At 39.7% G+C, this 17361-nt stretch overlaps 3 long non-coding RNA genes and 1 pseudogene across 11 annotated transcripts; 3 read left to right on the top strand and 1 right to left on the bottom strand.

The window, feature by feature from the left end:
* Window positions 1–240: 240 nt before the first annotated feature.
* On the bottom strand, window positions 241–7042 carry LOC128630180 (uncharacterized). Of its 2 annotated transcripts, XR_008394550.1 has the most exons (4): window positions 6964–7042; window positions 4662–4772; window positions 3023–3168; window positions 241–890 (listed from the first exon to the last, which is right to left on the bottom strand). It is a non-coding gene; the product is annotated as an uncharacterized LOC128630180 (long non-coding RNA). The 2 variants fall into 2 exon arrangements; XR_008394549.1 differs by lacking the exons at window positions 4662–4772; window positions 6964–7042 and adding an exon at window positions 3856–4252 and having other exon boundaries at window positions 247–890.
* Window positions 4344–6394, top strand: LOC128630199 (uncharacterized). Of its 2 annotated transcripts, none has more exons than XR_008394580.1 (3): window positions 4344–4499; window positions 4611–4734; window positions 5937–6394. It is a non-coding gene; the product is annotated as an uncharacterized LOC128630199 (long non-coding RNA). The 2 variants fall into 2 exon arrangements; XR_008394581.1 differs by lacking the exon at window positions 5937–6394 and adding an exon at window positions 5359–5564.
* On the top strand, window positions 6712–15725 carry LOC128630176 (uncharacterized). Of its 7 annotated transcripts, XR_008394541.1 has the most exons (10): window positions 6712–6978; window positions 7441–7867; window positions 9677–9910; window positions 10405–10479; window positions 10813–11004; window positions 11335–11462; window positions 12293–12415; window positions 12765–13152; window positions 15295–15421; window positions 15616–15725. It is a non-coding gene; the product is annotated as an uncharacterized LOC128630176 (long non-coding RNA). The 7 variants fall into 7 exon arrangements; XR_008394542.1 differs by lacking the exon at window positions 10405–10479 and having other exon boundaries at window positions 6713–6945; XR_008394538.1 differs by lacking the exon at window positions 10405–10479 and having other exon boundaries at window positions 6714–6978.
* Window positions 15726–15755: 30 nt separating this feature from the next.
* The window catches only part of LOC128629978 (piwi-like protein 1), a 4828-nt pseudogene continuing 3222 nt past the window's right edge, over window positions 15756–17361 (top strand).

Genomic DNA, 17361 nt, shown 5'->3' on the forward strand with positions numbered 1-17361 from the left:
ATTTGTGCTTGCTAAAAACTGCTGCTGTACTCATCCTAGGATGTTGACACGAACACATTTGTTTGCCTTTTCCTCTATTACATCTGCATACTGGTAATGATTTGTAATCCCACTATCCAGTGTCAACAGGACCCTTTTGAGTTTGCTTCCTCTCTTAGGTTTCTTCTTCATGATGTCTCGGGGAGTTTTTCACCTCCAGCTTGCTCGATAGGATCTAAATCTACATCTGTCAGTCCAGATGCTTTGTGACGATGTCTGTAAGTGCTATACAAAATGAAAAGTTCAACTAAAGGAATCCTCCAATAGTGATTTGCATTACAACAGCGAAATCGGAGAATAATGTCACTTTCTTTTTAATTAAATACGTAATATCTTTAATTGTGTATTTACAATGCAGCATTATTTAACTGATAGAAAAATAGTGCAGTCTCCTATACACACACACACACACACACACACACCACACACACACACAATAGTTTTAGGATAGTTGGTTGCTTGGGAATGAACCCCCACACTCTGATGGTCCCTGAAATAATTACTTTATGTAATACCACTTAGCTCAGCTTGGCAAGTCTGAGAATATTCAACAGCATATGATGCATCTTCATGCCACAGGTGGCTTCTGTAGCCACATCTATGGCAGTTAGTGTCAAACAGGTTCAACAGGTTACACTTCTCGCTGGATGCCTGATGGTATATATTCAGATCAGACTGATGTCCTCCTGGATGATCTCAGTTAAAGTTGAATTTAAAGTTGAACAGTCCAGAGCCAAAAGGGTTAAAGCCCTGGAAACTCTCCCAGGCCCCGTGGAAATGGTGATGGCCTTCTCCGTGCTTGCTCTCAGGGTCCATTGGGTCTTCACCCTTGTCAAATGAACTCCTCGTTTCTGCACAAGAACAGAGAAAAGGTGTCAGATATACCAGCATCTTTCGAGACTCGTGTTTTATATTACCAGAGGTGCAAGCAGCTACAGTTTTCCCCCTTTTACATTGATATAGGAGACACCTGAAAACTGCTTTTCTGCTATTTCAAAGTGCTCAAGCCAAACAGGAATAAAATTAGCCAATTCTCAAAGAATGTGGTACATGAACGAACACATTCACTTCTACAAGAGGTTAATTATTTATAACCGTCACACCGAACCAGTGATTGATTAATTTTTTTAACCGTTCCATCTGGGGAAAAACAATACCATTACATCCAATCTAATATACTGTTGATCGATGCACCTTGACATTTAGTCTACATGCTGCCCAAAAAAATTAAAGTCTGTCTGGACCTCTGGAAATTCTGCAATGTCAGTATAATAATAAAAGAATAGGATTTGCAGTGACCCACCATTAAATTTTCTTTTCAGTATTGTAGGCTATACTTTTTAATTACTAAAATGAAAGGAAAATTCATTTTACAGACATACAAACAAGAAGTGTTAATCAACAGTCAATATATTTTATTAAGGTCAGAATCAGCCAGCCGTCCATTGTCTGTACCCCTTATCCTACACAGGGTCGCGGGGAGCCTAGAGTCTGGGCTGGGATGCCAAACCAACGCAGTGCGCAATTGCACACACACACACCCTTCACACACTACGGACAATTTAGAGATGCCAATCAGGTTACAACACATTTCTCTGGACTGGGGGACCCGGAGTATCCAGAGGAAACCCCCAAAGCACGAGGAGAACATGCAAACTCTGTGCACACAGGGCAGAGGCGAGAATCGAACCCCTAACCCTTGAGGTGTGAGGCAATATCACATGGTGCATGCAGTATCACATGGTCTAAATGTTTTACATATTTTCAAGATTCAGCACAAAATGTTAATATGCTTATGCAAGTGCTTGCAATTAGAGTTCATAATTGTTCTAAAAATACTAACAATACATGCAGGCCTGACATACACTTATGTTAATTTTGTAATAACTGTATAAAGTAAACTTATACTGGTATGTGTCGCGACAGACCGACAGCCGGCGCACAAGGAACTAAAATCGCGACTGCCGCGCTGGCGCTGAAGAGACAGCCCCGCTTCAATGTTTTGGACAGTCGGAAAGCACGTGGAGGTGGGGCGGAGCCGCAGACACACCCTCTGGTGATGAATGGCGCGCCGCACGTGAAAATTCCACCATCCAGCAGACGAAGGGAGAGTATAAAAGGCCGCTTTCCGCTCGAAAGGAGAGAATTCTCTCACATGAAGTGTGCCTGGATTACTGCCAGTTATCAGTATTGTTTGTATTGTTTGTATTGTTTGTATTGTTTGTATTGTTTGTATTGTTTGTATTGTTTGTATTGTTTGTATTGTTTGTATTCTTTCAGACGACCGGACCCGAGCGAATTCTCCGCTCCCTAGCTACAACGCGGCGTTGCCTGACGTCTGAGAAGAGCCCCTGTTTCACCGGAAAGCCCGGAGCGACTCTGGCAACCCCGCAATACACTGACCTCTCACCACACGCTGTCACGCCCACACGCGAGCACACACACACACACACACACACACACACACACACTCCAGAACGTTATAAATAAAAATAAAAATAAATCTCACTTGTTAACGTTACGACGGCCTCCCGTGTGTCTGTCTCCACCCACCGCTGGGTAATTTCCCTATATATGATATCATAATATTTCTGCAGATTACAGTTAAATATCAGTTCAACCAATACAATTAACCGTTTATGCTGCAAGCATGGTTCCGATCCGTCCTTTCCAACAAAATGCATGTTTATTTCTCTTTGACTGTTAGTTATTTGGCAGATCTGTATTAGCAAAAAAATCAAAAACATATCACAGACTGTGTTCAACATCCCCACTAATCACCAAGTCACAACCATAATTTCTGTTAATTTGATCTGAATTCCAATCTGATTCATCCTTCTTTATCTGCAGCTGTACTTACATACTTATATACTGTATTCCTCATCTATGTAAAACTATCAAGCATGGGACACAAAAACCAACATCAAAAAACGGCTTAGCTTGGTATTTTTATATTAGCAGACAAAACTGATTGAGGGTTTACCTGGCTCAGTGAGCACTTCCTTGGCCTGTGGGATGTCTATGAACTTCTTCTCAGCCTTGTTCTTCTCTTCAGGATCCTGGACGTTGTCTGGGTGTCACTGCTGTGAGAACTTCCTGTAGGCTTTAATGAGCTTCTTCTGGGCTATCCTAGTGGTCACACAAGCCCAGCCGTTTAGAACACATTAAAACATGACACACTTCAATATCAACCTAAGAAGCCAAAGGGTAGGTGACAGTCATTCTCGCTGTACTCCTTAGCACTTTCAAAGTCCTTAATGGCTGCATAGATGTGATGAACTCTGATTCAGGGGATCAGTCCCAGCTCTAATTTAGTCTAGGCCATCTACGGCAGTTAATTCAGCTAATAAAGACTCGTATGAAGCTGTGCTTGATTAGGGATGATTAGAAACTAGACTCTTTATGGGGAGGGAGCTCAGGGGGAAATCTACAGATAGCAATTTTACTGGCACCAATATTAGCATGTTGTCAAACTTGATTGTGGGCAATACAAGAAACCAAAGTGAAAAATGACCAACAGGTCAATGAAAGAAGTCTAAACTAAAAAAGTAAACTCAAAATTTTCACTACAAAATGAATCCTGGATGCCACCTGTTAATTATAAAGATCAATATGCAAGTTGTTCATGGTGGATTTTTCCTTTAATGACTTAATTTTCCTTTAATGACTTAATTTTCCTTTAATGACAAGTCAAAGAGTTACAGTAGGCTCCCTCTCTGAAGTCTTGCCTGTGACAAATCACCTGTTACCACCAACTCTTTTCAACATGATGCATGTCAATCTTCTTTTCATGTCTTATCATGGAGTAAAACTCACCGATGTGAAATCAGGTTTAACTCGATGTCACGTATCGTGACGGAGCGGAGATAGGACGGATGCAATTGCAGTATGAACAGTTGTTTATTTTAAAAGAGAGACAGGCAGACAAATCCAAAACATAATCCAAAACAGGCGAAGGTCAGGCGATCGGCAAACAGGCATACACAGGGTTAAACATGAATCAAGGTCGTGTCACGGAAAACAGGGTCGATAAACTAAACGAGAAACATGAACTATGACGAGGAACTGGGAGCGGATAATCCAGCGTGAACGAACTCTAAACATGGACCGTGACTATGACTACTAAACAAACCAATCTAACTCTAGGATAATCTTCCACGTTGTGTGCTGGGAGGCGCGCGGTATATATGTGGACATGATCAGCGTCTAAACTGATAAGCCTCTAAACTTGCTGAGGGCAAAATACAGACACACGTGAAATCCCAGCCAATGACAGAACAGGGAGGAGACGTGACAGAAACATAAACAAAACACACGTGTCCAGATGTCACTACTGTCAACAATGGAAAAGCAGGTGCTCGCGCATTCGCGCTTAGAGCACGCTGCTTCAAGGGGAAATCATGACACTCGATGACTTTGCTTAGATCCGGTAAAGCGGATTTAGACTTGTCCGTGGCCAGGTAGACGGGGCTCTTCTGTAGAAGGCCAAGTATTTTTTCGGGTCACCGTCTACACACGGATGTCAGAAAGTGGTCGGTTAAGATTCAGACAGAATATTTTTTTTTTTGCAGAAATAAAGAAATGATTGCTGGTGACTTTCTGAGAAAAGCTCACCGACTCACCAACAGCTGCGTGGAAATGGGAAAGTGCGTCGGCCAGCTGTCCGGCAGCCAGGAGCTTCTTCCCCATCTCCAGGTGCTTCTCGACACTGTTCTCACTGCTGCATAGCACTCCTTTAATCAAAAGTAAACTCAGGCCAGGATATAGTAAAGTAAAAATATAGTGACAAATGGTTGGGTAGAATAATACCATTGCATTTCACTATGCTTGCAATTATTATTATTATTATTATTATTATTATTATTATTATTATTATTATTATTATTATTATTGATAAAAGACATGGACACTAATTTTCCTGTGTCATTTTTTAAATACAAAGCACACATCATTATCTTGGACTTTATCATAATCATCAGCACAGAGAGGTCTCATTATCAAGTCACATCTCTTTAGAGTCTATAGAAAAGCTTGGCTTTGTATGTAGAGTACTACTTAGTGCACTAGAAGAAACTTGTGAGATTCATTCCTTAAGACTAGTGAGGGCCTAATGAAAAGTATTTCTGTAGAATCTGTACAGCTGTGTGACAGTTCAGTTTCCACACTATCTATCCAGTATATGAAGTCAGTACCTTCTTACCTTCGTATCGAAGATCCAACAGCACAAGCACAAAGGGCACATAATTTACTAGTTTGTATGCGACTGGTGTTATAGTTACCATGATATAATGTGTTTTTTTTTTTTTTTTGTAAACTCAGGTGTAGGAATATGAAGGCTTGGCTACAATGATGTTTAATGAAGATAACCACAGCGCAGGACATGGTTTCCTCACATGCATATGATAAAATCAGCTGCTGATTTGGTCTTTTTAATGTGTTCTCACTGAACATGAGACTAGTTAAGCAATGAAGGCAATACATCCCAGACCATAATATTTTCTGGACACGGCTTGGACACACTTTATTTGAACTTCAATACACCAGGCACAAGAACGGTTTTCTTTCCAGAGGCCTTCATTCATGGCCCTTAAAGAGTATTCTTAATCATTCAATACAATGTCACTGTGACCTGTGATATACATATCAGTTATTGTATAAACGATTACAATTATTTATTATACATATTTTTTGCATTTAGCAATTTCATTCTTTACATATAAGTCATATATTACAAGGAACAAACTCCAATTTATTGTTGTTATTGTTGTTTTGTTGTGTTTATCTAGGCTAGTTAATATTAACTATGTAAACACAACAAAACAACAACAACAACCATAAATTGGTTATAGATATTGCGATAAATTAGGTCACAATACACTTTTCTATGATGTTTGTAGGTAAGGTGATATCCATCCATCCATCTTCAATACTACTTATCCTTCAGGGTCACGGGGAACCTGGCGCCTATCCCAGGGAGCATCGGGCACAAGTATATCCTGGACAGGCCAATCCATTACGGCACAATCACATACACACTCGCACACCCATTCATACACTACGGACACTTTTAGACATGCCAATCAGCCTACCATGCATGTCTTTGGACTGGGGGAGGAAACCGGAGTACCCGGAGGAAACCCCCACAGCACGGGGAGAACATGAAAACTCCGCACACACAGGGCCTCAGTGGGAATCGAGCCCCCGACCCTGGAGTGAGGCGAATGTGCTAACCACTAAGCCACCATCCACCTGGTATTGTGATATCTTTTTTTAGTAATTACAAAATAAATTGAATTGAATGAAAGCAGCTAATTATATGTAAATTTGCTGATGTTTTTAAAAGCCTAATCTTTCAAATATCTCCCTCCTTTTTAAAAAAAACTAATTTTCAGTGTTAGAATTTAGTTTTTGTAGGAATGAAATAAATAAAATATCTAACTCAGTTGAACAGTTCTTACTTGTTACTACTGGTACTACTTGTATTGTTCTCTGCTAGATATATATCGCTTTGCTTGTATTTTTCTCATTTGTTAGTCGCTTTAGATAAAGAGCATCCGCTAAGTGAATAAATGTAATGCACTTTAAATCTATTCATTTATTTTACATCCCACCCCCCATCTGTTTTACATGTTTTCACATCACGGCTACTTTGTGACAGTTTGTTAGCTAAATTATATAGCATGATACATATCCCTGCTTGAGTGTGCGAGCATACTTGACCAATAAAACTGATTCTGAATCTGATTCAGAAAAATGGCAGTGATCCGTACGGAAGCCGAAGGAATCGACTCATATTGAAGAGCTAAGCCAAAGGATTCGGTTCACTTAAAAGAGCCAGTGCTTTCCATCATTGAAGGAAGTGAAGTGCGCGGTGAAAAAGCATCATAATGGACGCTACAGTGGCATGTAATAATTGTGGCTTACCGTACACGTTGTCTGGTAAAAAAAATGTTTTAAACAAATTCTCTGTATTTACTTATACAAGTATTTTCCGGACGCATCTTGGTTACACACTGCTGAATGCGCTGAATGCAATGTGGGGTTCAGAACACACCTAATTAACCTAATTAGCTAGTGAACCTTTGACAATTAGCAGACTACATCCTCAATGTGAGCGTTTTAAAGTTAAACAGTGAGACTTAATTGATAAACATGGCCTTCGAGTTAGCTTGAGTTTAGTTGGCTAGCTAGCTAACGTCTTGCATTAAAGCTTAATTTTCTTTTCTTTCTTTTTTTTTTGCAGCGTGGTTTCTTAAAAATGATAAATAACCAAATTCCACACAGCAAATGTTAGCCATGTGAAATGTTAAGAAGAGCAGTGGGGGAAATTTCCCTATGTGATGTTTAGCTTCATAAATAAGTGCACTTGATGTTTTTTGGTGGTTTTATTGCTGTTTACAGAGGGTGAGGTTGTGGGGAGGCTGCCCCATGTGCTCTTCTGTGTGGAGTGTCTCTGCTCTCTGGAGTGTCCTCAGGACTCCAACTCTGTCCCCTCAGTCAGCTGTCCCGAGTGTAGGGTGAGCACTGTTCACAACTCCTGTCCATGCAGCCATCACTCCCTTACTGCGCTACAGCATGTCAACCAGCTTTCACAACTCTTTTAGGGAAAGTAGCTAAAGCATGCTCAATTTGTCACCAGATGACACCATAGACTAATTTTTTCTAATTACCTATGATATGGCAATGAATATTACTAACTAGTTTTAAAAAAGAAAGAGAGGCAGATAGGGTGCCGATACTTGTAGAGTTGCATAGATATATCATGAACATGCACATTTTTTAAACGTGTCTACAAATGAAGAAGGCAGGCAAAAAGAAGTCGTGAAAGGTGAGTAGTCTGAAGGAATGGTTACTCGTTTGTAAGTATCAACAAGAAAAGTGTTTAAAATGAAGAACTATGGGACAGTAAAGTTATTAAAACATAACTTTCTCAGATTTACTAAGTAGATAACACTAGTTGGTCATTACTACACCCCATAAACGTTAGATAAGTGTGTCCGAGTTTAGTATTTATGCAGACCTTTTATTTATTTTTTATTCCTCCACCACTAAGTCTGTCCATCCATCTGAGGTTCTCATTAATGCAATATCTCAACCAGTGGTTGAATGTTTGTAGGAATTCTATAGACTATATTGTTGTTGTAACCAGCAGATGACTCAATTAGTATTTGGAATTGATCCAAAAATATAAGAGGTCACAGCAGTTTCATGTTTAGGAACTCAAGGCCCTTTATTGTTTTTTTTTGGCTAGCTACGGTTTTGCCATCATTCCATGCTTCTGTGTGTCCTTGCTTTTGCATGAAATTCTTGTTTAGTGTGACATCTCAAGAACGAAAGTGTTGAATGTTTTATAGTGTAGCAGCAGCGGCAGGTGGAACACAGACAGAGTGAGACTGGTTAAGAGAGCTTTTATTTTGTAGAATGGAGTGCAGAAGGTCATCATGGGACACTCTGTCCTGGGGCAGCAGTCTGTGAGGGAGGTGTTAGAGAGGAGTGTGGTCGCTATGGGCCAGGCAGAGTGGTGTAGGTCGGTAGCAGAGTGCGGAGGAAGCGTAGGTAGTGGGGGGAGAGAATTGCTGTCATCATCGTCATCTGCAAGACATAGAACCGAATTGATCAGCATAGACACGTAGACAAAAGCTGCTCAAGCTGCTGAGGTTGTGATGCCCTTTTATCCTCTCCAGTCTTCTCTGAGAGGGTGAGGAGTTGCAGTGTTTATCTGCCGCAATTTGTGCTCTATTTCCCCACCTCATGCTCTGCTGCAGTCGACAACAGTGGTGCTGAAATGACTGTCTGTTCAGCACCCAGGTGGCAGTAGTGTGAGGAGCATTTTTCACCTCTTCAACAGGTTCACGTGGAACCTGTACGTTTCTGCTCGCTTATCGGCTGCTGCAGATGTTATCGTCAGCTGCTGGAGGCTGGCCTCCATTAGTTGCTGCAGCATGGAATCCATGTTTTTATTTTTAAATTTTTATTATTATTATATATTTTCCTTTTTTTTTTTTTGGCCGTGTCTGTGCTCATTCCCGTATCCTTCACCAGACTTACAAATGAGAAAATACAAGCAAAGCAATATATCAAGCAGAGAACACTGCAAGTAGTGCTACAATAGAAGATTTTTAATTGAGTTCTAGAAGATGCAAAAATGTAATCAGCCCTGAGATTCTAACCAGCGACCTTGGCGTTCTTACCACCACACACTAACTAACTGAGCTACATTGCCATATATATAATATATCATAATAGTTTCGAAGAGAATTTTTAAGCGAATATTTTTAAGTGTCCAAAATTATATGGACGGCGCTCCGTGCAGCGGGGAAAGCACTCAGACATAGCCCGGGGAGGGAGCGTCATGTCGCACAGACTCTGGCCAGCTCCAGGCCGATCATCGCTGATTTTTTTCCCTGGGCGTTGAAGAGTTATCATTGATGAAATTGTTACTTTACATTTATTTGGTAAAAAGCTTAGACTTTTTGGAACATTCGGCCGTTACATCGGGTGATGAACAGTTCCCAGATAGCAAGCACATTTGGGCCGATTCTGGTAGAAATGCGCCACTGTCGGCTCAATTCCGGTATCGGTGAAAAGGTAATTGCCCAGAGCCCTGCTGACCGTTCACACCACTTCTCGTTGACAGACGGTTTTTGCTATGTGGGCCAATCTCAGCTGAAAGCAGGTGTACTTGCGGCAGGTCCATACTCTGTGTAGCGGTGTGTATCTGCTTTTTCGAGTTCGTTAAGTCACAGACGGGCCACAGCTAAAATTAAGGAGCTCAGCCGCCTGGAAAACACTTTTGACGGTTAAATCAGTTAGGATACTCGAGGCTGCAGTCATTCTTCGTTTTCAAGAGGAATCATTTCAGCTGAAGAAGGTAAGTAATTTAATTGAGTAATTTCAGTCTACAATGTTGTTTGATATTTAAAATGTCATGGAGAAAATGTTTTTTAAAAATCTTTTCAATGGTATGTGTGATTGTGACGAGAACATCAGATGGCGTACTAGCAGCTAGCTAGCCGGCTAGCTAATTTAGCTTAAGAGGCAGCTCGACACTTTTTTTTTATAAAGCTTTTTTAATTGCTGTACAAATAAGATAAACTCCTAGTTTATTCCTCCCCTTTCCTGTTTTACTACTTTTTATTTAACTTTTTTATATGTTGTGTCAGAAAACCCACACAGTTTGCAGCATGCTGTGTCCTGTTATTAGATTATATTGTCCACTTGGCAGTATAACAGACCTGTTGTTCGGCTCAACACTGTATTTCTTATGTGCAATTCTTAGCCTTAGTCTAGCAATATACTAATTTTTGTCTCTTTGAGTGATCCTGAAGGGATTGAATAATGTTTAAATGCAACTGTATTTTAAAGACAGCGATAAAGAGGGCAGGACCTGGCCAGACCTCCAGTCAGACGTGGAAGTGTCTGGGTAAAGACCACCAAGGTGTAAAACATGCAGATATTTGTTCAGCACATCGCTATTGCTATTCCCTCATGCTTGAGAGCATATTCAAAGTTGTATTTTTCATGAAACATTGTAGAATTTGGCAATATAGTCAATATTTTAGACTCTTTCACAGAGTCTGGAAAGAGTGGACGATATGCCATATGAGCGTATTCTTCTGCTTTCTGATTGACTTTCTTTTAGGTATTAATTAACCATGATTTCCACTCAGCCATCTTACTGGAATTGTGTAGGTTAGGAATAAGACTGAGGATGGAGTTGTACAGTTTTGTAGTGTGTATCGTTTGTAAATATTGTTAACTTCTTTACCATAGCCATGCTGAGGGAGGTGTTAACTAAATTAGAGATGGTGCTGGACCAACAAACCACTGAGATTGCTTCAACTACAGGAGGTCCAGGTGCAGCCTTTGGATATTGATGAAGATTTACTGCCCCTGCAAGACCTTCCTCAACTGTGTAGTCTGGAGCGAAGGATGCAACAGAGCCCAGATTACAAGCAAAATCTGGTGAGAATTTTTTCTCTTTTTTTGTTAACAACTGCTTGCACAATTACACAGCTACTGAGAGCATTTCTGTTTTCTCAAGGTGACACACTCGTACTCAAAGCACAACATTGAACACCACTTTGATATGAGGGAACAGTTATGACCTAATATTTTGGTAGAGGAGGAAAACATGGAAAACACACAGGCAGGGTAACTGCAGAAGTAGTGAGAAGCACTGACACTTTTGACGAGGCAATACATGCTTATTAATTTTATATATTATATTATTTTTATTATATTATTGTTTTAAGAATCCTCAGTTTCAGGTAAACTGGTTGAGCTTATTGACAGGGCGGATGTGCTCAACTGCACCTGGTGCATATTGGTGATTACTAACTCCCTGGAAAAGAACCTCAATTGGAGGGGAATCAATAGAAAGACTTCACTGTCCGCTCTCCAACTCGGAGAGGTCGTGATTGGTAAGTATATCTGTTTACATACAGAATTAGCTGTCTCTCTCAGATGATATGTAAGGGGTAATCCACGGCTAGATGTGCATTAAACGATTTAGTGCATGATGTGGAGGAAATGATCCACTCGTTCAAATCGTTTAATGCACACCTAGCCATGGATTACCCCGCCTATACCATGGTCTTTCCACAATTAATAATGTTAAAGCTGTCATTGGTTTAGAAGTGCAAACTTTGATTAGAAGTTTAAAATGATCGTTAATTTCTATTAGTTAGGTCGTTAGATCTGGAATTTTGCCCATTATAAATCAGACACAGAGGTAAAGTAGTGTGATGAGATTGCATTTATTTGAATGAATTGACAGATATCTATCAGAGAGAGAGAGAAGGAGAGAGAGAGATCAAGCGTGTATGAATTACGTGCATCATAGGTGCCTCTCAGCAGTCAGTGTTGCGCAGCAGTAGTGTAGTAAAAACTAAGAGTTGAATTACTTCAGAAACAGTGATGGTACCACCTCGTTGCTGAGAAATATCATGTAGCTTTTCACCAGCAAAGCTATTTTTATTGTTAAAGTTGCAGAAAGCGCTGGCAAGATGTGTCTGTTCATATGAATGTCTCTGTATGCTCGAGTGTCTGTGCGTGTGTGTGCATGTAGGCTGCGCATTGACCAAGAAATGATTACGGTGATCAATCTGACGGGAACTACCTGTGCAATAAACGGTTATAATGCACACCTTCCAGCCAATCAGAATCCAGTATTCACAGTGACCATGGTATAAGCATAGTTAATGCTTAAGATTCATAATGACTGTATGATATGTATTGCTTTATTCCAAAGTTCATAGAAACCTCTTTACGGCTAATGCTGCAGAGATGGAGGTCGAGAGGACCATGAAGAGGTGGCTCCAGCTGGCATCAGATCAAGAGTGTGAGTGCAAGAGAAGTCTTTTGCAAAAGGAAGGTATGTAGTGTTTTAACTGTGGTGTTTTTGTGGTATTTGTTAAAATGTTCCTACTGTAGTTTATTTTTAATTGTTTATAAAAAAATGTTTTAAAAAATCCTTGCTGTTTTTAAATGGTGGAATTTGTGTGTGTGTGTGTGTGTGCTTGGTAGCTGGGTGGGTACACAGTTGCGGTCGGAAGTTTACATACCCCTTGCTGAATCTACAAAATATTAATGCTCTTAACAAAATAAGATTGATCCTGTGCAATCGTTGGAACTACATTGTGCGAAATGTCCGCGTCGCTTCAACAAAGGGTAAGGTGCACACACAATTTTTCTTTGCTTGTGTCCTTGATGTCGCTGAGCAGCTACCAGGAATCCTGAAGAAGGACGAGTGCATTGGAGCAGTCGTGCCGCATGCGGGGGCAAACATCAGGCTTCGGCAGACAGAGGTTCTGAAGAGGGCCAGCCTGATCGAGACGGTATGAGGCAGATCACCCACCGCGAAGATCATCGTCTCTGGACCTCTTCCCTCATACAGATGTGGAGCTGAAAAGTTCAGTAGACTTCTAGCATTAAATGATTGGTTAGTTTCTTGGTGTAATTAACAGGAATCTGCTGTTTGTTAATAACTGGAATCTGTTCTGGGAGCGTCCTAGGTTGTTTCGTCCTGATGGCCTGCACTCCAGCAGCTTCGGAGCGGAACTGCTGTCTGACAACATCTCCAAGACACTACAACCCAAGTGACTGCCTACCGTAAGCACATCTTCCTACAATAATGTTCATCATAAGCAATGTTCAATTAATAGTTTAACACCTGTAGTACATACTATGGAGACTGTGTCTGTTCCCTGAGCTATACAAATACATAGACAATTTCAGAATGTTTGTTTTAGTAACCTAATTAACCTAAATTATATCATACTGAATGCACATCCAGCACCTTTAATCTGAAGCTAGGCTATTAAACATTAGATCTCTTGCGTCTAAGGCTCTTATTGTTAACGAAATCATTACTGATCAGGGATGTAATTTAATGTGTTTAACGGAGACTTGGATTAAACCAAACGAGTACCTAGCATTAAATGAAGCCAGTCCTCCTGGATACAGCTATGTACATCAGCCTCGTTCAACTGGTAGAGGAGGAGGTGTTGGTCTCATCCATAGTCAAAATCTAGGCGTCACACAAAAACCTAGTCATAAATTTAATTCTTTTGAAATTCTTTATACCAGCATAACTTATGTAGCCACTAAAAATAAGTAAATTCCACTAATTATTATTTACCGACCCCCAGGGCCATATACTGAATTTCTTAGTGAATTTGCAAACTTTATCTCAAACCTGGTTGTTTCTGTAGATAAAGCATTAATCGTCTGTGATTTCAATATTCATTTTGATAACCTGGAAGACCCTCTGAGAATAGCGGTTGTGTCCATCTTAGATGCAGTAGGGATTAATCAGAACGTAATCGGACCTACTCATAATGGTGGTCACACTCTTGACCTCATACTAACATACGGATTAAATATAGAAAATATTGTAATTTTTCCACAGTCTGAAGTTGTCTCAGACCATTATCTTATCTCGTTCATAATACATATTGATCATAATATTTCCACCTCCGCTACCGTGTAAAACGTACTTTCACATCAGCTACTGCACCGAGCTTCATAAATAACCTCCAGAGACATCAATTATATTTGGATCACCGTCTGATCCCACAGAACTCGATCAGGCAACTGAAAGCTTGGAGTCAACACTCCGCTACACGCTAGATAGAGTGGCTACTAAATGATAATTAGAGAAAAACTAGCACCTGGTATAACGATCAAACGACCTTAACAGACAACTCGACAATTAGAACGTAAATGGCATCAAACCAAATTGGTGATATTCCAAACAGCATGGAAGGAGAGCCTACTGAAATATAGAAAATCTCTTAGCGAGGCTAGAAAAATCTATTTCTCCACCTTAATAGGAGATAAAAAACAATTCTAGATTTCTATTCAACACAGTAGTAAAATTTACTAGGAATAAAATCACTACAGAGAGAAACACTCAATCATTACATAGCAGTGAAGATTTCATCAAATTTTTCATTGGTAAAGTTGAAAATATTAGATGTGAAATTCAGGCTATTAAATTAAACCAGACAGTATTATAACTCACCCTGTAGATGATAATATAGCAATATCGGATCAATGTTTAGAATGTTTTACTCCCCTTAGAGAGACCAAACTAGCTTCATTAATCTCTTCAGCAAATTCATCAACTTGCTTACTAGATCCTGTGCCTACATGTTTCTTAAAAAGATTTGTCCAGAGTAATTGAACCACTTTTAAATATAATCAACTCTTCCCTTAGCACTGGCTATGTACCTAAATCACTTAAACTAGCAGTTATTAAAACCCTGATTAAAAAACCTGACTGACCCGTCTCAACTGTCCAGCTATAGACCAATATCACATCTCCCCTTCATCTCCAAGGTCTTAGAAAAGGTTGTACACAGCAAAGTTATGCTCGTACTTACACAGGAACAACATTCATGAAATGTATCAGTCAGGATTTAGACCTCATCATAGCACAGAGAGAGCGTTAGTTAAAGTAGTAAATGACCTTCTACTGACCTCTGATCAGGGTTGTGTCTCGTTGCTTGTGTTACTTGACCTTAGTGCAGCTTTTGATACTATAGATCACACTATTCTCCTTGATAGATTAGAAAATGTTGGCATTAAGGGAACAGTCCTCTCCTGCCTCAGGTCTTATTAGACCGATCGTTATCAGTTCAGTTCGTAGATGTAATGGAGACTTCTCCACGCATACCGAGGTTAAATTTGGTGTTCCACAAGGTTCTGTTTGAGGCCCACTGCTTTTTACTTTGTATATGCTACCTCTAGGTCAAATTATTCGTAAACATGGAATGAACTTCCACTGTTATGCTGATGATACAGAGCTGTATGTTTGCAACTGAACAATAACAACAATAAACAACACTGAAGAATAGCGAAAAACTCCAACTGTTTTGTAAGTCAAACTTTTTAATGTTCACCTGGAATTTGACTCAATAATAATAAATCTCAGAATAATAAATCTATATGTTTACATGAACTGAAGTTTTTGATCATAATATCAAAATTGTCTCACAATCCTAAATGATGGAATTGTATCTTATGTTGGACCATGTATTCCAGAGATTTTTTTATTTGAATTTCTTGTAGCGTGCTTACTTGAAGACGATGAGGCGGAGCAGCATCGGAGAGACAGTTCGCTCCATTCTCCAAAGAATCGGGGAGAACAGTCTGTGGTGTATGTTTTCGTTGAAAGCGCCAAAAGGGAAGCTGGCTTTGGACTGATCAGGATGAAGTGTATGGCCTTGTACACTGTGAGTATGAAGGATAAAAAATGTATACCGTAATTTTCGGACTATTGAGCGCACCTGAATATAAGCCGCACCCACTAACTTTAAAAAGAAAAAAATTTTGTACATATATAGGCCGCACTTGTCTATAAGCCGCAGGTGTCCACGTTGTAACGCGAGATATTTACACAGAAAGATGTTACACAAATAGATTTTTTAACTTTTAATTAAATACGTACCTTAAATGCTTTTTTCCTGAACAGTGCGTGCCAAGCTTACGTGCAGCAGCTCTATTTCCTCTTTCAACAGCCAGATCGATCGCCTTTAACTTGAAAGCTGCATCAAATGCATTTCTTCGTGTGTTTTCCATGATGAGGGTGTGTGCATGAAGCGCAAATGACTGATCTGAAGAATTTAGTGTGAGTGTGTTTGATTTAATTCGAACAGTTTCATTGGTCCACTGTGACCTGTTCGGTAATTTCATTGGTCCGATGTGACAAGGCTAAATATTTGGCGGCATGAAGCTCGTTAGCCCATAAAAATCCATAAATTAGCCGCATCATTGTTTAAGCCGCAGTGTTCAAAGCGTGTGAAAAAGGTAGCGGTTTATAGTCTGGAAATTACGTACATGACGGTATATGCCTCCTTGCAAACTCTTGAGAAGAAAGTCTTGCCTTCAGAAAACGGACATTTTCTCTGTTATTGCATCCCAAGGCTGAATGTTTTTTGTTGATATTTATGTTACAGATATTGCCGAACAAGCACATGGACGTGAATATACTGTTGCCGTTTGCAGAGAGGCCATCGGCAGCTACCTAAAAATGCCCCAGGCAGGAAAAGTGTCAAGAAACACATTGTGTTTATGATGAAGGTTAGAATTTAAATCTACAACTTCTGTGGTTCTTTTTCTTTTCTCATTCATACAAATGTGCCATTGTGTAACACTGTTGACTGACTCATTAGTTTTTATATCCCTTTGAAAGCAAAAACCTTTCCACTATGCATATAACTGAAAGTGCATACATGCTCCAAACCTTTGTGAATACTGATGATTGATTTGGAGGTTTCAAATTATGAGTGAATTGTGGTTCACTTCTTGCGATCAGGAATGTGTAGCTAATGTCTGTAGTTTACTGATTCCGAAATTGTTTGGTTCAGACTGCATCATATAGTACTAGTATATAACAATGAAATGAAATGCCATATATTCAGATATATCCACTGTCTGTTCACAGCAGAGCTACATGGGATCTCTAGTGCGTCCTGCAAGAATTGGGCCTGAGTCCAGTTCAGATTCAATTTTGTAATTCCCTCTCCCTCGCGTGACAGCCTCCAAACAGTACAATTCTAATGAGCTTGAATATACGGAGAATTCCATTGGGTTTGATGTCTGACTAATAATTTTTTCTTTGATTAGCAATACATAGGAACTATATCTGGCTATTTTGTGTGTTACAATATTGAATGTCATTTTTCAGCTTTTAAACTTCGTCTGCATTTACTAAAATTCATGCATGTGTTATTAAAACATATTCATGGAGTTTGTTAAACTATATAATTGTTGTCTGTCATTCATAAGATTCGTCATGTGAATTCCAATAGACCA

This window comes from Ictalurus punctatus, unplaced genomic scaffold (assembly GCF_001660625.3).
Source record: "Ictalurus punctatus breed USDA103 unplaced genomic scaffold, Coco_2.0 Super-Scaffold_100046, whole genome shotgun sequence".
Lineage (NCBI taxonomy): Eukaryota > Metazoa > Chordata > Actinopteri > Siluriformes > Ictaluridae > Ictalurus > Ictalurus punctatus.